At 41.4% G+C, this 25,382-nt stretch overlaps 1 protein-coding gene across 1 annotated transcript in view; it reads right to left on the reverse strand.

The window, feature by feature from the left end:
* CDON (cell adhesion associated, oncogene regulated) overlaps window positions 1-24,875 on the reverse strand; it is a 101,414-nt gene extending 76,539 nt beyond the window's left edge. Inside the window, exon 1 of the mRNA XM_025358456.1 lies at window positions 24,821-24,875. The gene's annotated coding sequence lies outside the window, so the exon portion shown is untranslated. The remainder of the gene's footprint in view (window positions 1-24,820) is intronic.
* Window positions 24,876-25,382: the final 507 nt, after the last annotated feature.

Here is a 25,382-nt window from a genome sequence, read left to right on the forward strand (position 1 = left end):
AAACAGTCAGTGAGGTATCGGTAGAATTCTGGTGACTGTCAGAAACACGTATACAGTAGAAGAGATAGGTCTTCTCCTGAAGACTCAGTATTTATCTCAAAAAAAGAATCTCGGGCTGGACATGGTGGCTCACGCCTGCAATCCCAGCACTTTGGGAGGCCGAGGCAGGAGGATCACTTGAGGTCAGGAGTTCGAGACCAGCCTGGCCAACACGGTGAAAACCTGTGTCTACTAAAAATACAAAATTTAGCTGGGTGTGGTGACGGGCACCTGTAATCCCAGCTACTCGCGAGGCTGAGGCAGGAGAATCGCTTGAACCCAGGAGGCAGAGATTGCAGTGAGCCGAGACTGTCCCACTGCACTGCAGCCAGGCAACAAGAGTGAAACTCCGTCTTCAAAAAAAAAAAAGAATCTCTGGTTATGAACAAAAGAGCATTTCCAATTTGAAAACTATTTAGTTACAAACTGTTCCAAGAACTTACATTTTAAGATGTTTCATAACTCTACATAATCATCTTTTTCTCTTCCCAGTTTCCCTGCCAACCTAAGTAAGTACCTCAGGAGTAAAGGATCAGATGGCAAATGTAAGTATTCCAAAACAGAAGAAATGATTTTGTTGATTTAAATTACCTTCTGTGCTTGAACAGCCTCAGGGTGCAAATAAAACATACTACTAATTAAAAGAACCAATAGTAGTACTAATAAAACATCTACAAAGCAGTTTTTATATAGACAGAGGCTTTTAGGTACTTGCCTCCTAACCTCAGCACATGGAACAATGAATGTGCCCCTAAAACGAAGTGAACTATTTCCACTTCTGTTGGAGAAGAATAAATAGTCAACTTAAGTCTATGGCTGGAGAGAGAGAACCCTACTTGATATTGAGGCATCATAAAAACTTGGGCATAAATCTTACAGATGAAGAAGCATCTAGCATGAGAAACAGCACAGAAGCCATTTCCCAAGATAGATAACTGTACATAGGTCATTGTACTCAATGGAAATCACAGCAATGGTTCCCAAACTTTGGGATTTCAATAAAAGGAAAATTTACAAACAAAATACCTGTATGTCCTATGTAAGCTTTCCAAAATCTGCCCTCAAAACATTTTTTAAAAATTAGTAACTGCCATCTACTATTGGTATTTCATTAGAAAACAAAGTAGTAAGCAAGAATTAATTTCAGTATAAATGCAGCTTATGACTTTTGGTTAGCTGTTTCTCATTTTACTCCAGACGAATATAAAATCTTTATTAGAGATCATGCTGGTTCAAAGATCAGTGTCAAAAAACAACTAATCTAGAGACTTAACGTTTTCACTGTCTTAAATCAGTAGGATTATGCTACAACTGCTCAACACCACACATTTGGCTCTGAAACAGGCTGAGTCATCTGTACGCACAGGTATTCCACAGCTCTTCATCCTCAGTGTCAGCGACAGTCTCCCTAAAGCAGCATTATCACTCTTCTCAGCAGTGACAGGTTTCTGCCACTCAAAAAGACCCAATGTGTCCCAGAGTCCCATCCCTGTCTTCATGATTAAGCTTCCCCTCCAAAATAAGCCGAACTCTTAGACCTTGCTGGGAAGCTGATGTCTCAGAGGCAGGACCCCTCATCATAAGCAGCCCTGCATTCCACTCAAACCCCCCCATCGCCCCCTCGCTCTCTCAGCACACTGCTCTCCAATGTCACGTTTTAAAACTGTTTTCCTTCCACACTCATGGCCTTCATTTTCATTTTAATCTGATTTCTCGTGTGTAAAAAGCATAGACAAGGAAGAGTCATGAAGGGACAGAGCAGATGATCCTACCTGACTCACTATACTCAAAAATAAGTAAGCAAAAGAGTAAGACTAGTTTATTCACAGGTCACATAAATGCAAAAAACATCTTTGGGAACAGGGGTCTGGGGATATATGGGAAATCCTTGTACCTTCCACTCAGTTTTGCCGCGTATCTAAAATTGCTCTAAAAAAATAATTGTTTAAAATATTTCTAGAGGAACTGGATTAACCACTAGTTTGTCAGTTCCATGAGAAAAGGGGCCTTGTCTATTTTGCTCATCACTGTACAGATACTACCACCTTGCACAAAATGAGTGCTTAGTAAATTGTGATAAATGAAAGAACTTCCACTGTGAGAAACCCAGCAATGTTTTCTGGGAATTATGAAGTTACTTAACCATACCGACTTATGTTTTACTACAACAATTTTTAAAAAGTGATTATAGGATATATAATTTAAAATAGGTACTAAAGTCAAGGCGACTAACCAAGAGCATGGTGCAGCGCTACAGTAAAAACATGGGCAGGCTGGGCACGGTGGCTCACGCCTGTAATCCCGGCACTTTAGGAGGCCGAGGCAGGCGGATCACGAGGTCAGGAGTTCGAGATCAACCTGACCAACATGGCGAAAACCTGTCTCCAATAAAAATACAAAAATTAGCCAGGCGTGGTGGTGCATGCCTATAATCCCAGCTACTCAGGAGGCTGAGGCAGGAGAATCGCTTGAACCTAGGAGGCAGAGGAGGTTGCAGTGAGCCAAGATCGCGCCACTGCACTCCAGCCTGGGCGACAGGGTGAGACTCCGTCAAAAAAAAAAAAAAAGGCAAAAATTAAAATAGTTTAACAAAAGGGTCCCTTTAAACCTAAGGGAAAAAGACCACAAACAACACCAAAGCGCACTATTATTTTGTTCACAAATAGAAATGACTTGGTGGGCTGCAAAACATTTATTATGATCTTAAAAGCTCTAAAAGGCGTATGACCAACTGTGGGTAAATGGAAATCTCTACATTTAGGATGCTCTAAGGATCTGTAGCCAAAACAAACACAACAGACTCTCTTCACACACTTTTGACACACCCAGGCATTACTGGCTAAACTACCCGTTTTTTATTGTACATAGGCTTCCTGCAACATATGAACTTCTGTATAGTCAAAATCATGTAATAGCAAACTATGTTAAAATAAAATTCTACCACATAATGCTAGTACTAAACAGGGTAACTTCTTAGGATAAATTTTAAGCAGATTTTAACAGTATTGGACAAACGAACTAGGTCAAACCACAAATAGTTTCATAAATCTTCTTAAAACCATCAGGTCAATCTATCCCGCCTCTTGCCAACACTTTTTAAGTCTTAAATTTGGTAAACATCTTAAGGAAAATCAAATACACTTTTTAAACAATCTGCCACAACGCTAATTTAACCTGCACATACATGTGAGGTTAATCCAGTTCGCATGTGAGTTGTTCCCTGTCAATATTAGGCAGTATCAATTTGCTGATTTTTTTTTTTTTGAGACGGAGTTTCATTCTTGTTCCCTAAGCTGGAGTGTAATGGCGTGATCTCGGCTCACCGCAACTTCCACCTCCCAGGTTCAAGCAATTCTCCTGCCTCAGTCTCCCGAGTAGCTGGAATTACAGGCATGAGCCACCACGCCCAGCTAATTTTGTATTTTTAGTAGAAACGGTGTTTCTCCATGTTGGTCAGGCTGGTCTCAAACTCCCGACCTCAGGTGATCTGCCTGCCTCAGCCTCCCAAAGTGCTGGGATTACAGGCGTGAGCCACCGCGCCCAGCCAATTTGCTGATTTATTTACATAAATTCATCTTCATAAGCAATTATAAAATTAGGATTTTAAAATATTGTACCAGTATTTAAATCAGAGCTACCTGAGAAAGACTGAACTGTTTTGAGTCGATAGCACTCATTTTTCTGCCTCAGCACAGCCGAGCTATGCCACATTCCCAGGGGTAATTGTGGGTCACCTGTAAGTGATAAGAAGGTGGGACACATGCAGTATGAAAAATCTTGCCAAATAATTCTGATACTCTAATCCACCCCCGCCTCTTGCTTCCACAAAGCAGACAATAATTGGTTTGTGCAAAAACATATATATATGCATCTTATTAAACATCTGTTTTATGAGATTATTCAAAGAATAAGAGCTACCAATTATTAGGTTTATAACTACTAATTATTAAGTTTACGGTTCAAAGATTTTATTATTTATTTATTTATTTATTTTGAGACAGGAGTCTCGCTCTGCCACCCAGGCTGGAGCTCAATGGCACAATCTTTGTTCACTGCAACCTCCACCTCCCCGGTTCAAGCGATTCTCCTGCCTCAGCCTCCTAAGTAGCTGGGATTACAGGCGCACGCTGCCATGCTCAGCTTCTTTTTTTGTATTTTAGTAGAGACCGGGTTTCACCATGTTGCCAAGACTCGTCTGGAACTCCTGAGCTTGGGCAATCCACCTGCTGTGGCTTCCCAAAGTGCTATGACTTCAGGCGTGAGCCATCTCACCTGGCCAATTTTACAAAAATTATTGAGGCAAGAGAATAGGGTCTGGAGGCAGGGAACCTAAGGCTGTTTCACACAGACTTCCTAGAGCTAAATTGAAAGGAAAACCCTAACTTTCCACACCTAAGTAACAAAAGGACCAGAGGCTACTCCCTTTGACCTTTTCTGCATGGCAGGTGGGAAACTGGCTGTCAGCAACAAATCAGACTGATTTCGGGCTGAGTCTTCGTTTGCACAGAAGTATAACTGTGTGAAAAGCAACCAGTCAGATGTTTGCACAGAAGTGTTACCTTTGTAACTGCACTTTGGCCTCTGGTTGGCTCCTTCCTGCAACCAATCAGACCGATTGCGGGCTACCACTTAACTTACATGAGATGAGCATGAAGTGGCCAACGGGAAACTTCTAGGGGATATTTGAACCCAAGAAGATTCTGTATCCGGGCCCTTGAGCCGCTGCTTGGCCCACTCCCACACTGTGGAGTGTACTTTTGTTTGCAATAAATCCTCACTTTCGTTTTTTTGTTGCTTCCTTCTTTCTTTGCTTTGCTGGGCGTTTTGTCTGATCCTTTGTTCAAAATGCCAAGAACCTGGACAACTTGCAGTCATGACCCTCTACCAGTAACACTGTTACCAATCCTCAAACAAACTTAAGGATAGGTATTATTTCCATTTTACAAATGAGAAAACAAAGAACACTCAGATAGCCTCCCCAAGGGACCACAGCAAATAAAGACAGGGGTGAGGTTTGCACCCAGGGCAACCCCAGGCCTAAGCCTTCCCGCTCCATACACAGCTTCCTAAATAAAAGAAAGGCCTTGAGTACACAGTTGCGCTTACATCCACTCACTTCAGTGCGAATCGATGGCCACGTCTCATTCTGGAAGATTCTCAAACCTACCAGGTTTTAGTTCTTTTTCTCTATTTAATCTGCAGATGGATTTCAGGAGGTAAGAAATTCACTGAAAAAAAAGGTCATTGTGGTTATGCATTGCCGATAAATAAATTATGGTGATAATCTGATCCAGCAAAGTCTGGAACATCAACCAAAGACAGGTCCCAAAATTTCAGTGCCCAATTGCATTTGCATTTTTGGATCACAGAGATGACATCTGAAGGTCACATGACATTATAGAATGCTGTACAAACAAAGTTTGAAACAGGTGAAAAGAAAAGTGGGAGATTTATCTTGTAGCTCATGGCAGCATGGGTGTGTCAAACTTGAAAAGCACAACACAGGAGATGACCTTACACAAAGCAGGAACACACATATTGCACAGATCCCATGTTAATATGGTTCATCAACAAAAAGTAAATATTAACACAAAACAAAAAGTTTTCATTGAATGGGTTTCATCATACTTCGGTATTATACATTGGGGTGTACTTTTACACCTGGCTGCCCTGCAAAATAATGGACTGTTAAAAATAAATTCACTGTTAACAGACTACAGTAAGATCTGGCAATGACACTGCTGGATATATATCCAAAAGAAAAGAAATCAGTATAATATATCAAAGGGTATCTGCATCTCCACGTTTATCGCAGCACTATTCACAATTGCCAAAATATGGAATCAACCTAAGTGTCCATCAATGGATGAATGCATAAAGAAAATGTAGTATACACACAAAATGGAATACTATTCAGCTATAAAAGGAATGAAATCTTGTCATTTGCAAAAACACGGATGGCACCAGAGGACATTAGGATAAGCGAAACAAGCCTGGCAGAGAAAGACAAATTTCACATGTTCTCATTCATATGTGGGAGCTAAAAACTTTTTAAAATTGAACTCAGGGGGACAGAGAATAGAATGATGGTTACTAGAGGCTCAGAAGGGCAGCAGGGAGGTGGGGATAAAGTGGGGATGGCTAATGGGTACAAAGATAATCAGAAGAATGAATAAAATCTAGCATTCAATGGTAAACAGGGTGACAATAGTTAACAATAATTTATTGTTTTTTTTTGTTTTGTTTTTTTTTTTTGGAGACGGAGTCTCGCTCTGTTGCCCAGGCTGGAGTGCAGTGGCCGGATCTCAGCTCACTGCAAGCTCCGCCTCCCGGGTTCACGCCATTCTCCTGCCTCAGCCTCCCGAGTAGCTGGGACTACAGGCGCCCGCCACCTCGCCCGGCTAGTTTTTTTGTATTTTTTAGTAGAGACGGGGTTTCACTGTGTTAGCCAGGATGGTCTCGATCTCCTGACCTCGTGATCCGCCCATCTTGGCCTCCCAAAGTGCTGGGATTACAGGCTTGAGCCACCGCGCCCGGCCTATTGTATATTTTTAAATAACTAAAAGAGTGGAATTGAAATGTTCCCAACACAAAGAAAACCTAATTACCCTGATGTGATCATTACACATTGTATGCCTTCACCAAAACATTACATGTACTACATAAACACATACAACTATTATGTACCTATAATAATTTAATTTTTTTTTTTTTTTTTTTTGAGACGGAGTCTTGCTCCATTGCCCAGGCTGGAGCCAGTATTTACTTTGGAAATTTGTTTTAGTTTTATAAGATGCTTCCATTTAGTTTATTTTATACATAATTACATGAGATTAAAAGTAAGAATTATTTAATCAACATTAAGATTTTATAATAATTTTTCCTTTTCAAAAAAGTCACAAATTCAGCTGGGCACAGTGGCTCACCCCTATAATCCCAGCACTTTGGGAGGCCGAGGTGGGCAGATCTCCTGAGGTTGGGAGTTTGAGACCAGCCTGACCGACATGGAGAAACCCTGTCTCTACTAAAAATACAAAATTAGCCAGGCGTGGTGGCACATGCCTGTAATCCCAGCTACTTGGGAGGCTGAAGTAGGAGAATTGCTTAAAGTCGGGAGGCAGAGGTTGCAGTGAGCCGGGATCACACCACTGCACTCCAGCCTGGGCAAGAAGAGCGAAACTCCATGTCAGGAAAAAAAAAAAAGTCACACATTCAAGGTTGAGTGCTAGCCCCTTTTTAGCAAAATACAGGATATTATCATCTCAATTAAGACATATTCACTGAAATGGCGTTGTAACTAGCCAAACACATAGCTGTTTCCTCGATCACACATCTTCACAAATCTGGACTAAGAATGGTGTTGGGATGGTAGGATAAGAATTGAAGTTTCAAATACAAGATTCCCATTCCCTAGAATCAAAAAAGCTGTAAGAATCTTATAAATGCTACCCTAGCTATGAAGACCATTACCCTAACAAAACTCCATAAATGCAATGCAATAAACTTATCCTCTATTTTAGGGGACCCACATAGACATGGTAAAGTCCAGGCATTTCTAGAGCTGTGGTACAATGTTTCCTCCCGCATTCACGTTCAATATTGCTACAAAAATTACTGTGCTGCTCGGAAAACCTGTAGACCAGTGACAAAAATTCAGTAATCTCGCCAATCTGTAGGGTCAAAGAAAAGGATGAGATTCTCAAGACTTATCTAAATCATAGTTTTTGAAACTATTTAAGACAAGCATCTACTTTCTGAAGCATTGTTACTGTCACTGCTGAAGACAGAAAGGCAAGAGCTAGCTGAAAAGGGATGACGGTGGCCCCTTTGTCATTTTCCAATTCTACAACGCCTTCTGGCTCCAGTTTTTTGGATCCCCCTCCATTACTAAATCCCAACCTTCGATGGCCACTTGAGGTCAACTTCTACTGTACTTATCCTGGCCAGCTAGAAACAAAACAGGGGAGTGTCTGGGTGGAGCTGACAGTGTGCACACGGGTCTATCTCCAGGCAAATCTCTGCTCTGGCGACCCCACTTCTACTCTATTTCTTTTAGTGAGGCACCTTAAGGATGGTACTTTATTGGTGGCTTTTAATACTACCAATCACAGTTAAGTGTTTATCTGCTCCAACCACATGTAAGCCCAAAAGAAAAGTAGGAAACCTGAAAGAACAGATGTGACAATCATGCTCAGTATTTAAGTATACATTTTAAAATTCTAGGAAGTACTGGGATTTCCCATCGATGACAACACTCACACTTGTGGGGGAAAACTATTACTAGAAAAGTTAGCAAAGGATTCCAACAATAGCTATCCCCTTACTTTTAGCTATCCCTTGCTTCATACCGAGCCTAGTAAGGCTCGGTATGAAGTACATCTCTTATAAAAATCAATGTTATTTACCTGGTATTAAACTGAAGAATGTTTAGTTTACATTAAGCTTGAGGAGATGGAGGGGGAAAGGGAGAGTAACAAAATTGAAAATTTAAAGCAAGAAAATCAAGACGGTGTTCAGTTGCTTGAGGATATTAGAATTTACCCAAACTTTTACCATCACATATTACAGCACTCCCCAACTGCTCTCTTTCCTAGGAGCCATGTCCTCACCAACCCAAACACATACAATGAATTGTAGTTATTCCCACGTCAAGAGCTCCTTAAATTTTAATCCTACTCATTTTACTTTGATTTGACAGTCTCTAAGTAAGCTATATCACAATAATATCACATTTGTCAATAAAAGCACTCCATCTCAAACAGAACAACAACAGGAACAGCAACAGCAACTGCTCACATGCAATAAGTACCTAGCAAGTGCCAATCACTAGCCCAAGTTATTGTGTCCTCACTTTGCCTGTAAAGACTAAATGTGATGATCCCATAGCCCCATGGACCACCATATACAGATGGGGAAATCAAGGCACAGAGGGGTCACATCACTAGAATATGGTGGAGCCTGGCTTTGACCCCAGGCCTCTGACTCCAGGACCTATCCTACTCTAAACTGCTATAATACACTGCCCAAAAATGCCTAGGTTAAAGCTCCCATGTATGTAACACAAATTCATTCTAAATTCAATCATTTCATTAATCTACAAATTCCACATGCTAAATTTATGTAAAATAAGGATGTGGATGTCTTTCAGTCCCATATCTACTTCCAAAGAGTAGTACGTGAATGACATAAATGATAAAAATCAAGAAATGGTCCTCAGCTGTCGTGGTGGCTCCTGCCTGCAATCCCAGCACTTTGGGAGGCTGAGGCAGGTGGATCACTTGAGGTCAGAAGTTCGAGACCAGCCTGGCCAACATGGAGAAACCTCGTCTCTACTAAAAATACAAAAATTAGCCAGGCATGGTGGCACACACCTGTAGTCCCAGCTACTCTAATTGGGAGGCTGAGGCATGAGAATCGCTTGTGCCCTGGGAGGCAGAGGTTGCAATGAGCCAAGATCGCACCACTACACTCTAGCCTGTGCAACAGAGTGAGACTCTGTCTCAAAAAAAAAAAAAAAAAAAAGAAAAGAAATGGTCTTCAGTTGGACTCAACAGTGTTTGTAGACGAATGATTTACAGTGTTGCCAAGAACATTTGGCACATTCCCATCACACATTGTATTAATCTGTTGGTAATGGGAATGAGATAAGGAACAATCTAGCAAAGAGGTCAGCAGCAACATTCAATGCCCCAGATATGCTATTACAATCATCCAAATCATTAAATCATCCAAATATAGTTAGAAGGCAAAGGTCAAAAATCCCTTAAGTTAAAGCCAAAGACTTCCAAATAATTCAACTTCATTAGAGAATGAAGAGGAAAATTTCCTAGAGATTAAAAAAATTCTACTATCGTAAAGAATATATAGCATCAAAGAAACCCATGTTAAGAAAGATATTAAGATACAAAGCAGGTTCTCTAAAATTTCAACAATTTCTTTATTTTTTTTTCTTTTTGAGATGGAGTTTCGCTCTTGTTGTCCAGGTTGGAGTACAATGGTGCAATCTCGGCTCACTGCCACCTATGCCTCCCAGGTTCAAGCGATTCTTCTGCCTCAGCCTCCCAAATAGCTGGGATTACAGGCATGTACCACCACACCCAGCTAATTTTGTATTTTTAGTACAGACGGGGTTTCTCCATGTTGGTCAGGCTGGTCTCGAACTCCCAACCTCAGGTGATCCGCCCACCTTGGCCTTACAAAATGCTGGGATTACAGGCGTGAGCCACCGCGCCTGGCCCAATCTAATTCTTTAAAAGCCAAGTTAACCTGCAGATCTGAAAACATTATTATTTTTAAGCCATTTAATTATAACCTAAATAACAGCACACAAATTAATGCATATTGCTCACTATGGATAGAAACATTACAGACAGTTTCTACTGGGCAATTAGACATCTGAACAAGTAGTCTTTCTTGTTCAATTTTTCTCTTTTCAAATTAAAAAAAAGAAAAACTTACAGACAAGCATCATCAATCATTAAGAGGGCCTGGTTCTGATATTATATGAGCTCTGTCAACCTTAATCAAATTGCTTGACAGATCGTAGATAAGTAATGACTTGCTTAGGTTAAGCAAGGCCAGAGTTTTCCTTCTGTAGTATATACATCTCCAGAGTGAAAATAAACAGCCTCACACCTCGTCCTGGGAGCTGCACTCCCCTGCTATTACAACTCAGTCTTCATTTCAACAGACGAGGAGGAACCTTTGGCTTTAAGAACATCTATTTCTCTTTCCTTCCTTCTCAATATGGTCATCAGAAGTCATCAAAACCATTTTTAAACTATCTCATTAAACAGTTAATAATTATTTGAATCTACACCAAAATAACACCAATTAGCTATCATTAAACGCCAAAACATTTGTTTTGGCCTGCATTACACAGTGATACAAAACAAAACAGAAATAGTTAACAACTGACAGAAGCAATACTAAAGGAATCACTTAAAACTGCAAAGCTTGAATTCATGTTGTAACATATCCAAGAAATTGAAAAATTTTGTTTCAATACCATCGGTCACATTTTGGCCATAGGGGCACCACGGAACAACAGTTAAAATAAGAAAAACAGCAACCCTATTCAGATTTTGTATTCATTCTATAACCAAGACACAAAGAATGAACTAAAACATCCTCCTTGGTAACTTCTTTACATATAATTGGAAAGGGCTTTCATACTTCATATTCAGCCAGGATATACTGTTAAAAGAATTTCTAAGCATCCAAGGATTCTGCCTGCTCTAAAGAAAAGTGTTAAAAAGCAAGGATCCGGGGCCGGGCGCGGTGGCTCAAGCCTGTAATCCCAGCACTTTGGGAGGCCGAGACGGGCGGATCACAAGGTCAGGAGATCGAGACCATCCTGGCTAACCCGGTGAAACCCCGTCTCTACTAAAAAATACAAAAAACTAGCCGGGCGAGGTGGCAGGCGCCTGTAGTCCCAGCTACTCTGGAGGCTGAGGCAGGAGAATGGCGTGAACCCGGGAGGCGGAGCTTGCAGTGAGCTGAGATCCGGCCACTGCACTCCAGCCTGGGCGACAGAGCGAGACTCCGTCTCAAAAAAAAAAAAAAAAAAAAAAAAGCAAGGATCCCAGTAGCTAGGGGAAAAGAAAATGAAATGACTTCTTTAGAAGAACTTTAGAAGAATAAGTTTAAAAATACAAGATACCAGGGAGTCAATTTTACCTTAGGCAAAATGTGCTTCAATGTTTTCCATTAGGTCAACAGTATCTAGAATGCAGAGCTTGTGGTTTAGAAATGTCAAAGACCAAAAAACCAAAAAACCAAAAAAAAGCACCCTTAGAATTAAACTATTTTAATCTATTCCTAAACACATACAACTGTGCAATTATAACCTAAAATAAACCTAAAAAGAAAGACTAAAGTTCCAAATAACACTTTTCTCCAACATGCGAAAGAGATATTTTAAAGGACACCTAACTTTGAACTAGATTAAAACTTCTATATCTGATATCAATGCTCGATCATTTAGTCTTCATGATTTCCATTCTAACAAAAATTTTACAATCTCATACATTTCCTGTAAGCAGCAAAAAAAAAAAAAAGGTCTGTAAAATACTTTGCAAAATACAAAGCGCTCTATAAAAGTTATTTAAGACATGATCATTATCGGAAACAGGAAAGGAGAAAATTATTCTGTATACAGAATAAAAAAAAAAATCACAAAACAAGATTTGTAATTGCTGAAATACAAACTCCTCAGCAGGGGACCAAGGATGGGGTGTGCTGTGGCTCCTCCTAAGCCCGTCTGCGCACGCAACGCACAGCCTGGGTCAGGACTTTTCTTTCCCAGTCCCCAGGAGGCTCCATTCTTATAGCCTGCAGGGCACACAAACAGACAAGGGCCTGGCTCTGCAAAAAGCAATACTTCACTCCTTTGACATCATATTAGTTATTGTTAAATTGCCCAAGTACACATGCAGCATACATTCACTCTAGGTGAATCGGAAACAAGACACTAGTATTTCTCAGTGAATTAGAAAGAACCTTTACGAGCGAATGGGGACTTCGCCTACTCAATGTAAATTTTTTTTCCAGAAAAAATTCAACATGAAGGAAAAATTCAACATTTCAACATGAAGGGAAAAAAACCCTTAATTGCACAAATGAAAAACTCAAAAATCAGTTTCTCATTCTTGGTTGTTAAAGGCCTGTAGCATTTGAGATGTGGTGGCTGCTGCTTTGAGTCCACGGCCAGCTGACACCTATAATCACAACTAATTAAGTGTCCTGTATACATGTACAGCTAAGGAAACATGAATCTAGCCAAGTGTTATAGTTTCTGCTCTATAAGGGTAATCACTTCCTTATCTTTTCCCTAACAATCTGCCTATCTGGGAAGAGACACCCTAAAATAACAAGTAAAACACTAACAGTGTTTTCTTTAAGATAATTTCGGATATTATTTTCAAGGGGGGTGGAAAGCATTCGCCTGGATTTACCAAGGTTCACATTTAGAAATCCACTTTGGGAGTTAGCTACAAGACTCCTATTAACATTACTAAGATGCCTGCAGTCCAAACCCTGAGTTAAAGTTTATCTGATACCACAAAATATTGATAGGAAATCTTTGCACAAGCTGTATTGTATAATTAAAACCCCCACCGCGACTGCTGTCATAATAACAAATGTGAAATTAGTGTAAGACCTAACCGCTACAACAATAGCTTTTTTTTTTCTTTCTTTCTTTTTTTTTTGAGACACAGTCTTGCTCTCACTGCTCAGGCTGGAGTGCAACAGCGCAATCTTGGTTCCCTGCAACCTCTGCCTCCCAAGTTCAAGCAATTCTCCTGCCTCAGCCTCCCAAGTAGCTGGGATTACAGGCACCCACCACCATGCCCAGCTAATTTTTTGTATTTTTAGTAGAGATGGAGTTTCACAATGTTGGTCAGGCTGCTCTCAAACACCTGACCTCAGGTGATCCACCCGCCTCAGCTTCCCAAAGTTCTGGGATTATAGGCATGAACCACTGCACCCGGCCAACAATAGCTCTTTTAAAATGTATCCTCAAACACAAAAGAAATAACAAATAACATCAATTGTGTTTGCTAGCCTAACAGGAGACCACGATTAACAGCCAATCTCATAATGACTCAAAATTGGCTTTAGTTAGCCATGGGATTAAAACAAAACAAACAAACCAAAAAAATTTAGCTCTAAATGTACTATGAAAATTATACAAAAGACCTATATACAGTCAAAACATGATTACTGCAATTTCTTTTAAGAGAGAAACCCAACGAAAATATAAAATAATTTAAAACATGGTGACTAGAGCTTGGAATTGGGAACTCAGGGTAGAAATCTGATCTATTTATTTCTGTTGTAACCCTAAAAAGGACTCATACTATAAAAAAGAAAGTATGCCTAATTTTCAATAAATAGAAATCAAACTACTGATTTAGAGATCACAACAATTCTAATCAAATTATAACATGACTTGAAAATATGTTACGTAGAGTATACACACTCGACACTTGGTATCCACAGTTCCTCATCTACGGATTCAACCAACTACAGACCAAAAGTATTTGGAAAATAAAAATATAAAAAATAATACAGGCCAGGCGTGGTGGCTCATGCCTGTAATTCCAGCACTTTGGGAGGACAAGGTGGGTGAATCACTTGAGGTCAAGAGTCCAAGACCAGCCTGGCCAACATGGCAAAACCCCGTCCCTATTAAAACTACAAAAATTAGCCAGGCATGGTGGCAGGTGCCTGTAATCCCAGCTACTTGGGAGGCTGAGGCAGGAGAATTGCTTGAACCCGGGAGGCAGAGGTTGCAGTGAGCCCAGATCACGCCACTGCACTCCAGCCTGGGCAACAGAGCAAGACTCTGTCTCAAAAAAAAGAAAAACAAACGAAAAAACCTTTAAAATATACAGTAAAACAGCTATTTACATTGTGTTAGATATTATAAGTAATCTAGAGATGATTTAAACCGGAAGATGTGCATAAGTTATATGCAAATACAGGGAACTTCAGCATCTAAGGATTTGGACAGCCACAGGCAATAGGGGGTATCATGTTCTGGAATGGATCCCCCATGGATATTGAGGGACGACTGTATTTACAACTAGGTGTAAAATATACTTTTACCCACCAGAACCAACTCAGCAGAACCTCGCTATAATTCTTATTACTGTAGAAGAAAACCCGCCATTTCCTTTTGGATGAACATCCAAGATTTAATGGAAGAAACAATAAAATGACCTCATTTAAAAAGCTGATCACACAGTAAGATGCACCCAGGAGGTAAATCATGGGCACAACATAGCAGTTAAGACTCCAGTGTGGCTCTACTCAGGAGTGTAATAATCTATTAAGAACTATAAAAATACCTCCTCCAGGTTTAGTAGTCTCAAGGTTTACTGGAACTACTGCTTGGATGTTAGGACACCAGACCAAAATCCTGATAACGAGCTGTCATTAAATCATGGTCATATCTAGAAATCTAATTTCACAATAACAGTGCACAGGATGAAATGGGAAGGAGGAAACACTAAATCAAATCAAACTGCTCTGATTGGTAATCTGATATTATTGGACTGGTGTTTTTACACGGAGGCATAAATAGCACCTTTCTAGCAAAACTGTACGGTCACATACATAATCACATTCAGACATTCAGCCACATGATCATTTTATGAGCCAGTATCAGATGCTTTCACTACATTGCAAGCTATGTAATATCAAGCCAAATTGTGACGTTTAACCCCATTTTATAAATGAGGATTCCCCATACCCACTCTCATACCCTCATAGTCACCAACAGGAGAGGGACCGTTAGAATGACTGAAATAGAGCTTAGTGATAAACACTATGTCCATTCCAGCTGAAACCATGCTCACTCCCTAATTCTTACTGCCTGTTATTCACTGCGTTGCTGTTTTGTTATACACACACCCTAAGGCCAAAATCACGAAAAGAAGCCAAATTAAATGGGCAGGAAAAATGTCTTATCCCCAGCTTGCAATGCTATTTTTCTTTTTATTGGAATAAGAGACTGCCAAGTTCTGATGTCACTACAATAATTTCATGGCCTGATAAAAGCAGTATTTTATCCAATAAACATTCATTCCCCTTGCCAATTTTACCTCTAACCAGGCAGTGTGTACAATTACTCACTGAATAGATATCAAACTATAGTAAAATAAAGAATTCTAATTACTTTTATTCTGATACTGTAAAAAGCCAGTAACTGTCAGAAATTTCCCTGGCAAGAAACACAATCCAGAATATATTTTCTAGTACCTACATACCCAGAAGAACCCCTGTGAAACACAAAAAGACAAAACATGACATCAGCTCTCTGGGCACTGCATAATGCTGCACAGAACAACTATATACATTTTAAATATACAAAATTGTTAAAATATTCAAAATATTTGACAAGGATTCCAGTAATAGCCTGATAATGCATGTCCTAGTATCTTCCACATGTAACTGTTTTTTTCTTTATCTAAAGCTTTCGTTCATCTTCACTACTTGAAGCTGTGGTATCGCTCCCCGAACTTGAGAGTCATTGATGTCACTGAATTTTTAAGAGCAACATTGTGTGCTGAAATCATTCATGGACCTAGAGAAGACGGTTCAGCATCTTTCTACTCAGTGTGTTCCACCCAGCTCATCAGGATTATCTGGAAACTTGTTAGAAAGGGAGAATATTGGGCCTCACCCCAGACCTACTGAATCAGAACATGCACTTGAGCACACCCCCTCACCCAGAAATTCAAATGCACATTAATGCCATCCAGGATATCTGAGTGTTTAGGACTTGTTCAGCAGAGTGCAAAGAAAGGAGTGGGCGGGCCAATGTACATAGGGGAAAATCACATTGTCCTTAAGGAATAAGGGGGAGACCAACATGTATGCAATTATGATGCCATATCAGTGCCAAGAGAGATGCGTTTCCAGCCTGCGAGAAAGCATGGCATATTCATGCAAGGCAAAGTAGCTGGGATGGCAGAAGCTTCCAGTAGGCATATAACACTGTATATGCAATTAAAGACCTGGGCTTCAATAAGTGAGCAGTTCAGGGACTTGAAAGGATTTTAACGAAAGCAGTCACATGACCACATTTACATTTCAGAAAGATCATTACTCAGGCAAAATGTAAGAAAAATCGATGATCTGGAAGGGGACAAACCAAGACTGAAGACAAGGGGATGAGTTAGTAGCAGTTTAAGCAGGAGTTGCAAAGGCATTTTTTTCATCTCACGTGCTGAATCTCCTCTGTCCCTCTCCCAAAGTTTGAGAAGGAGAATGGAGGGGTAAAGTAACGGTAACAGAGAAGAGATAAAGGCGGCCCACTTCTAAGCTACAGGGAGGATGGAATTGGTATTGATGGGCATACATAAATATAAAACAGTAAAAACTCAATATACTTTTCTGTTTTATAAAATGGAGAAAATACTATTTTGGTGATTCAGGATTCCACAGTTCCTTCCATCATTTAAAATATCATAAAGTACTATATTTACGGATACAAGATGTGTACATGGTTAAATATCTATGGATCCCAGAAAATATCTTGAATATGGTTTTGATACTTGGATAAGTCACTGATATCGGCCTTTTCCCCCTGTATGAGTTATTTATCTCTCTTGTAACTCAAGTTTAGAAAAGTTGCAGTGGAGGAGGGACAAGAGGGGCATTTATTAATGTTTACATATAATGTGTTGTAGGAATGAATAAATAACTGGGCCAACAAATGGCTTCAGATGTATACCTATATAAAAAGGTAATATATGCTATACTTTTAAGTATTATCATTTCTGATACTGATACACTTAGAATATTGGAAAAGTCCCTATTTAAGTAAGGAGGAAAGAATATTTGACATTTACTTGTTAGCGATAAACTAAGGATTACATTCAAAGTGAAAACAGCCAGCAAGTCGAGGCAATCTCCAACTTTAAACTGGAGCTGGTTTAAAAAAATGTATTTATCCAATGGCTGTTTGGAACTTTTAACATATTTCCTACCTCCAAAACCATGTACGTGGTGGGTATGTAGCCTAGGCACACCATAAAAGCCTATTTCATGGAGCCTCAGCCCTACAAACGCCTTAGAGGTTATTTGGTTCAATGTCGCACCCAAGGAAGAGATTCTTCCCACAGTACCCTTTGCAAATGCCACTAGAACACTTTCAGGAATCAGGAGCCCATGTCCCTTCCAAACAGCACTGTTTCACATGAGGCAGCTCTATTTGTTGGATAGTTCTTCTTTCTTCTGAAATATAATCTGCATCTTTGAGTGTGCCTATAGATCAAAAGATGAATCATGTATCACTATTTCAACACTCCCAACCCCACTGAAATCCTGGCCACGGATGGTCTGATTTAGGAAGAAAAGGGGGCAATTTGCCCCTCTCCAGTCCAGAAGAACCCATCCCTGCATATGGCTGTACGTGAAGAATGACCTTGTGTCAAGAGCTACGAATAGTCAGATTTAATACAATTATAAATGTTGAAAAGTACAATGTCTCCTGAGAGAAAAATGGCTAGTGTTCAAGCAGAACACCCAGAAAATCCTTCATCAACATTTCCAATAACAGAAATACAAGCTATTAACCGCAGCCAAAGTCCCTTCCAAAATTTAAAACAAACAAACAAAAACCCTTCTGATTCATCTACTGAATCATCTTGTCTGTTTGTGAAATAAATTTTATTTAGCCTATTTGAGAATTTCAACAACACAAACAGAAATTCTAAATGTATAGGCACAGCCTGGCCGCAATTGTTAACAGGCGAGTGGCCAACACTCTTCATCCTGATATAAGTGCTTGGTCCTGTTCTTCACAATCTCACTGCAGTATAACATCCTAGCTCTACTTTCTTCCTTTTATGATGGACTTCTTCTTTTTTCTTCAGAAAAGCATTGTGGTGTTTCATTTTAAACTCAAAGAATATTACACTAATGCTGGGCTGGTGGTTACTTCTGTACAACGCTAAGTGTTGATTATGGCATTTAATCCTAAGCGTGAAGGCTATAAGCTACCTTAGATGGTCCTTTTCCCCTATTTTGAGGCTCCCTCCTAAAAACACACACATAAAAATGAACACAGTTTTCAAAGCATTTGGTTTATGGAATTGTAACTGAAGGTAATTATACCTTCAAGTAGTGAATAAATCCAGTTCTGTGGATAAAAATGAGGTCATGGTTGTTTTCCTAAGATAGCCATTGGGATCTGATTTTCTAGTAATGCAGGAAGAAGTGTTATTTTCTTTTTTCCTCCAATGTGCCCATAAAATGAATTACTATGAATTTCAAACTGCACAAAAGACTCTACAACAATTTTAAAAGCATGAATTAGTACTGTATACATAAATAAATGTTATTCAATAATATGAGTAAATCTCACAGGCTTGTGTCTATTATAGTGCTCATTATCGAGCAGCGCAGGAACTCCGACATAGATTATATACTGTCGGAGTCCATTTTCATATGGTTCACGAACAGGCAAAACTCATGTATTCTATTTCGTCAGAATAGCTGCTGCCTGCTAGCAAGAGGGAGGGCTGCCTGGATGGGCACCAGGGAGCCTTCTAAGGCCAAGGAAATGTTCTATATCTCAATCTGGGTACTGGTTACCACAGACATGTGCATATGTAACAATTCATCTAGCTGTTCACTTAGTATACATTAGCTGTACACTTGTGTATATTACTATGTTACACCTCAACTGGAAAAAAATAACACATGATGTCCAACTGCCTTCTAAGTTTCAACTGCAAATTTAAGAAAGCTGTAGTGTTCCATGTGCTGGCACTATTACTAGCTTCTGAGAACTCCTCATTATTGAGTATTTCAAAGAGATCTCTTCTGGATCAAAGTAATACACTTACACGTACAGGAGGAGTTCATAAAAATAACAGCAGCTAACATTTACAGAGGTTTTACTATATGCCAAGTGCTTGACTTTCATTATCTCATTTAATCCCACAACAGTGGTAAGACATAACTTCTGTTACTATCCCCACTGTACAGATAAAGACCCCCAAGGCTTAAGTCAAGATCATTGCCCAGGCTCACATAAATAACAAGAGGTGAGCTGGTCTAGAACGAGAATAGCTGAAAAGCAAGCTCTGCGTCAGCTTCCGAATTCCCTGTTTGTATTAGGGTAATATCAAAATAAAATCGGCCTCACAGTTCCAAGTAACAAAACATCAACAAAATACGTAACTCAAGTTCAGTAATATAACCCATATATTTTTTTCTCACGTAACATTAAAGGCACATCAGTGGCTCTTAAGCATTCTACTCACATTCCAACAGATACACAGCAGAACAAAAAGTCCTTTGGGCTAGTTTTTCATTCTCTCTGACCATCAAAATACACCGCACAGCAAAGCGACTAAACAGCTGTGAGTGCGACAGGCACAAACTGCAGTGTTTACTCCAATCCAATCCAGGGTCCCTTCAATTTGGCCAGAGTAGTAGGAGAAACGCCCAGGATTAAGGTGGAAAAAAAGCTAAACATATCTTCAAAAAGACTTCTTTATTTTCTAAACACACTGTATTGTGAGGAGAATTTGGTAGAGGGCTACATGGGAGCAGGACGGAAAAGGCTGTGCACTATTTACAACATGATTTTACTTGGAAACAAAATATATCAAATGAACCATCAAATATGCTACTGCTTTCTGCATTAGCTGAGAACTAGGAGCATTGGAATTCACATTCTTGGTAGACGAAAACCAATTAACTACACTATCCACCATTCGGAACTGGTCTTCCTTGAAAAGTACACAAGAAACAAACTGGGCTAATATTCTGAAAAAAAGGTTGTGCCCAAACATTATTTGAGGCACGGGAAGAGAGACTTGGGAAGGAAGACACACTAATGTTTCTCAAAAATGTTGCTCCAAAGATTATACAGAATGATTTTGGCAGATACGTTTTCATTTACTTGGCACTGCTAGCAAGTCTGCAAAGTAATGCCTCAAAAACACTAGAAATGATAGAATTCTTAAAAAGACAACACAAAAGACAATCTAAATTAGAATTCTATAATAATAATAATGTAACAGAAACAATCAAATTCTATCAAGAGTAAACTAAAATATGCCTATTCAAACAAGCATTTCATCACTGCAAAACAATTTGTTTCACATGAAGTCTGATTTTGCTCTCAGTTTGAAAGTTACTAAAACTGATACATCAGCCTTTACAGGAAAGACCAAACAGTAAGATAATTTTACATATTTATCAAAAAATCATTCAAAGAAAACTTACCAAGTCTGCAACGTGTATAAGCTTGTGCTTCGGAGGGAAAGCAGAGAAGCCACTTTCTGTACTTACACTGGAGTTCACTTCAGCGCTAAACACACATCACTGCAGTCCTGCTTGTAATAAAGTCTGGACTAGCAATCTGCCTTTGGGTTGGGCTTTTCTCTTACAAGATAAGCTGTTAAGTCATGCCTTGATTTTAGATCTGCCAACATATGGAGTCTTCTAATGTAGCCTTCCCTCCACCCCCTCAACTCCCCCCTGCCCACATCCCCCCAATCCCCGCTCTGCTCCACTCCCTCTGCACACACACACATACACACATACAAAAAAGGCACTGCAGGGCAGAAATTCCTCAGGTGCTCGCTAATGGAATTCCCAGGGTCTTGGAGCCGCTTCGGGGATCAAGAGATCTCATAGCCCCTGCTGGGGTAAGGAGCAGCGAGTCTGTTCCATTTAATCAAATACAGAATGAATTTTCAGCTCTATTCACTAGCTTGTCTCCAGGGCTCTCAAAAGGCACCAGGCAGCTAGAATCACACACATGTGGCTCTTTTAGGCAAGTATAATTAGCTTGATTTTAAAAAGCCACATTAATAATATCACCTCAGGACTATTATTCAGGGGACAGATGACAATGATACTGTATGTTTTAAGCCTGACAATGGAGGAAAGAGCATAAACAATGAGGGAAAACTTGAAGGATTAAAAAAAAAAAAAACTAACAAACCAGTTTTTCATTTAATTGGAATCCAATATTTTTCAAGGGACATTAAGAATATTCCATACACCATCCTTTATTTTTAACAGAAGAGAATCAAGTAAAGCCCTCCCCTGTGCTGTTGAAAGTCAATGAGTGCCAAATACACAACAACAACCTATCACATGGAATGTTTACACACAATATAAAAATTTAAGTAAAAACATTCTCGAATTCAAGTTCACGAAATTTCTTGAAAAAAATTCCCCATCAAAAAAATACTATAAGGAAGCAAGTCCTTCAAAGCAACATATTTGGCAACCAGACTCCAAATTCTGTTTCTAATCTAATTAGTTTGTATTAAGTTCATTTACTTAAAAGGGGGGGGCTACCATGTACACAGCTCATCTACAGCTCCACTGTGTTGTCTTACCCATACTTCTACGTCATGCCACAGCTGATCACAGGGCACTGGCTCATGTCATTACATGTTAAAGCAACACATTTTTCAATTCATTCTTTATTTTCTAACCCTTCCCTGATTTTTACTAAGATAATATTTAATTCCTGAAATCATTTCCCTAGCATTTAACTTAGAAACAATCACCAATTTTTAGTCTAAATGTTCGAGGAAAAAAAAAAAGGAAAATTTTACTTCAACTTACATTTCGACAAAACCATACATGAAATTGTCTACAAAGTCATGAAGGCAGATGGGCAAAGTGGGAAAAGAAGAAGAAAGCCCAAGAAATAAATAGTCAACAAATTTTTACCTGCCCTCTTTAGAGCAAAGCCCTAGGACAGAAGTTCCTATTCCCACCTACTGCCTTCATCTGTATATACCTCGACGATCTGGGGCAGAAAGTCCTATCTTAAAGTGAACTTAATTCCTTTCCTGCAAAGTCAAACCACCTGCAAAGAAAGCAAGGCATAAGACAGATTTAGAAGCCAAGCTACACAAGCTAGATCAGTATCCAAGTCCTAAGGGTTCTTTGTACTTGAAGGCTTGAGAGTCAGAGCTGTTTAAGTACTTTGCACAGAAGAGGAGGTTGATGAGAACCACGGCAATCAATCAAAGCATCGCAAGTGAGTTATTACACAAACAACAGCACAGTACCTCTAGTAACTGATTTTCCTGGCTGACTAAACCATTCAAAGACAGACAGATTTCCCAAACACTGGGAAGTTTTTGCATGAAAGTTAAACAATATACATTTGTGTGTTTCTTAATAGCAATATAAATGTTTCTGTTCTACACACTGCCAAACACACACCCAGGGCACGTCTTTACAAAATGAAACAGGTTTTCTCCATCCTTCTCATATAACTTCAAGTGTGAGGCAGTTCATTTCAACATGTGCGTAACAGAGACTGCAGTATTTGATGCTTTCCGGGTTCCGAAGAATGCTATCTAGTTAAGCACTAATTTAAAATTTCTAGAAAATTTTTTGAAGGTTTTCTTTCATCTTATCCTAAAAGTTGAACTATCCCCAAATTTTCAGCTAAAAACAGACTGAGGGTGACTATAAAATGTCATAGAATGTTCAGAATTATGCTGACAATAAACTCATTTCATTTTCTAACATCCTCCCCACCTTCCTCTCCTTGGAGACACTGTCCACTAGGTATGCCAAGTGTCAGTCGGGAATGTGAGGGTTATGTTATCAGCGCAGAAAGGAATCAGAATTCTCTGACTTGGCCTCTTTCATCTTTACTGGCATAGGCCTGAAAATAAATCTCATGTGAGCTTTTAGTCCAATCTCCCGTTTTTCAAGGTGTCTGGTTTGGGACACAAAGGCTGACTTTCTGTTGATGAGGTTCCCTAAATTCTGGATTCCCACTGCAAAGCAGTCTTCCCTTAAAGCACCTGCCACCCTCTGTCGTCCTGACGAGGAAGGGCAGGCACTCTGGAAACAGCTCCTTTTGGAGAGCCTTCCACCTGATTTGGTGGGGTTAGGGAGAACAATGAAGGGAAGGGCAAGAGAGTCTATCTATCCCCCTCAGTGATTTATTGCTGAAATTCCTAGATGTGGAGAGAAAGCAACAAAGGTCTGGAAGCTGCCGACTGAAATAAATAGCGAGCTGTAATGTATTTAGCAAATGATAATGCAATCCACAGAAAGCTTTACAGAGGAGAAGGAAAAATACACTCCCTGGGGCTGGGAAGTCACTGAGTCTTGTGAAGGCAGAGAAAGATACATTGTGCAGGAAATTTCTCCTGCTTCTCCCTACACATAAATCACTGTCTCTCGCGGGTGCTCTGCGGGGATGGAGGTTGAGAGAGGCCAGGGACCCTGCTCCCTTGGGAAAACGCCCGGGTGCCCTAGCTCCCCACTCTGCGGCATCTCACCTGCCCCCGAGGACCATCGTCAAGAAGAGGTTTCGTCGTGTCACTGACACCTCACCCCGCCTCCTCCCGCGAGGTGGCTCCGAGCGCCGGAGGACGCGGAACGCCGGGGCTCCCCGCCCGGCACGCATCAGCATCCAAACCCCGCGCGCAGCCCTAGACCCCCACGCCCTCCCGGGAACGCCAGCCCGCCAGTCCCCGGGACCTCCCGCCCCCTAAGCCAAGGCCCCCCAAGCCCAGTGCCCGCGCGCCACCCCCCCTCCAACCCTGCGGCGGGACCCCCGCCCCCGCACCTCTCCGCGGGGCTGGCTAAGCCTCCAGACCTCCTGCGCGGCAGCCGGCTCGGAAAGCCACCCCCAGGTCATCCCCCCGCGCGCGCGCGGCGGCGGCTACGGTGGCGGCGGCTGCGATCCGAACGGGCCCCTCCATGCACCGCGCAGGGCAGAGGAGGGAGCGGCGTCTCGCACGCCGGGACGGGGGCGCTGGGCAGGGCGGGCGGGCGTGGGGTCCCGGGTCTCCTCGCACCTAGCCGCGCGAGCCGGGCTCCCGGGCTCAGGGGAGGGGTGCTGGGGGGCGGAGTCACCGGGGCGCGCCCCCGCGGCCGCGCTCCTCCCCGCCGAGGAGCGCGGGCGCGTAACTCGGCGGGTGCTGGGCCGGCCCGGAGCACGCGAGCAGCGGGAGGAGGGACCGGGGAGAAGCAGACGGAGGCGGGCCGTAGAAGCCGCTGCGCCCCGCCGGCCCGCGCCCCGCCGAAGGGTGCGCGCGCAGCCTGCCAGATCAGCGGCGGGGGCACGGGCCGTACCAAGTGGCGGAGGGGGGCACGCTCTCTGCAGGACCCTCTGCCCGTCGTTGACCTGCCTATTCTGCAAGAGAGATACCCCAGGGGAGCATAAAAGGGCCTATTTTTGGGTGTAGAACAGGTAAGGATGAGTTGCCTTAGCAAGTCACGGAGATTCCCATCATGCCTGTACTCACGCTCCCCTCACCTTTCATTCCCCTGGAGAGGCGGCTCTTCTGGCAAGTCCCCAAATGGTCGACTCCGTCCCCGAGGCCCCGCCCCTCGCCTCTCTACCTGAGTTCTCTGAGCCGCCAACGGGTGCATCCCTTCTGCCGGTTCTTGCCTAGTCTCTCTTAGGGTTCCAGCGGCCCACCGCTTATACCTCCTTCGCCTTTCCACCACTCCACATGTTTAGTTCCTTAGGCGGCTTCATCTGATTCCTCACCCACCACCCACCCGCCCTGCCTGCACATGCACGTAAGCAGGTAGCAAAACTCGGGGCTAGGAGAGGCGTGGCGTGGCCTGGTGGCCTTTGGCCCCAGAGTCTTCCCAACTCGTCCGTTGGACCTGCCCCAAGTTATCTGAGCTCAATGAACTTCAGTTGTTCAAACAGAAAAAGGAAAAATAAATTTCTATTCAAAAGGATGCTGTAAGGCATAAATATGATACTTCGTGAAAAGCACCTGCCACTCAGTGGGCATTCAAGGACTGTAACTTCTTTATCAATTATTATTATTAGCAGTTATCTCTTTTTTTCCCATCATCATTGC

The sequence above is a fragment of the Theropithecus gelada genome, chromosome 14 (assembly GCF_003255815.1).
Source record: "Theropithecus gelada isolate Dixy chromosome 14, Tgel_1.0, whole genome shotgun sequence".
NCBI lineage: Eukaryota > Metazoa > Chordata > Mammalia > Primates > Cercopithecidae > Theropithecus > Theropithecus gelada.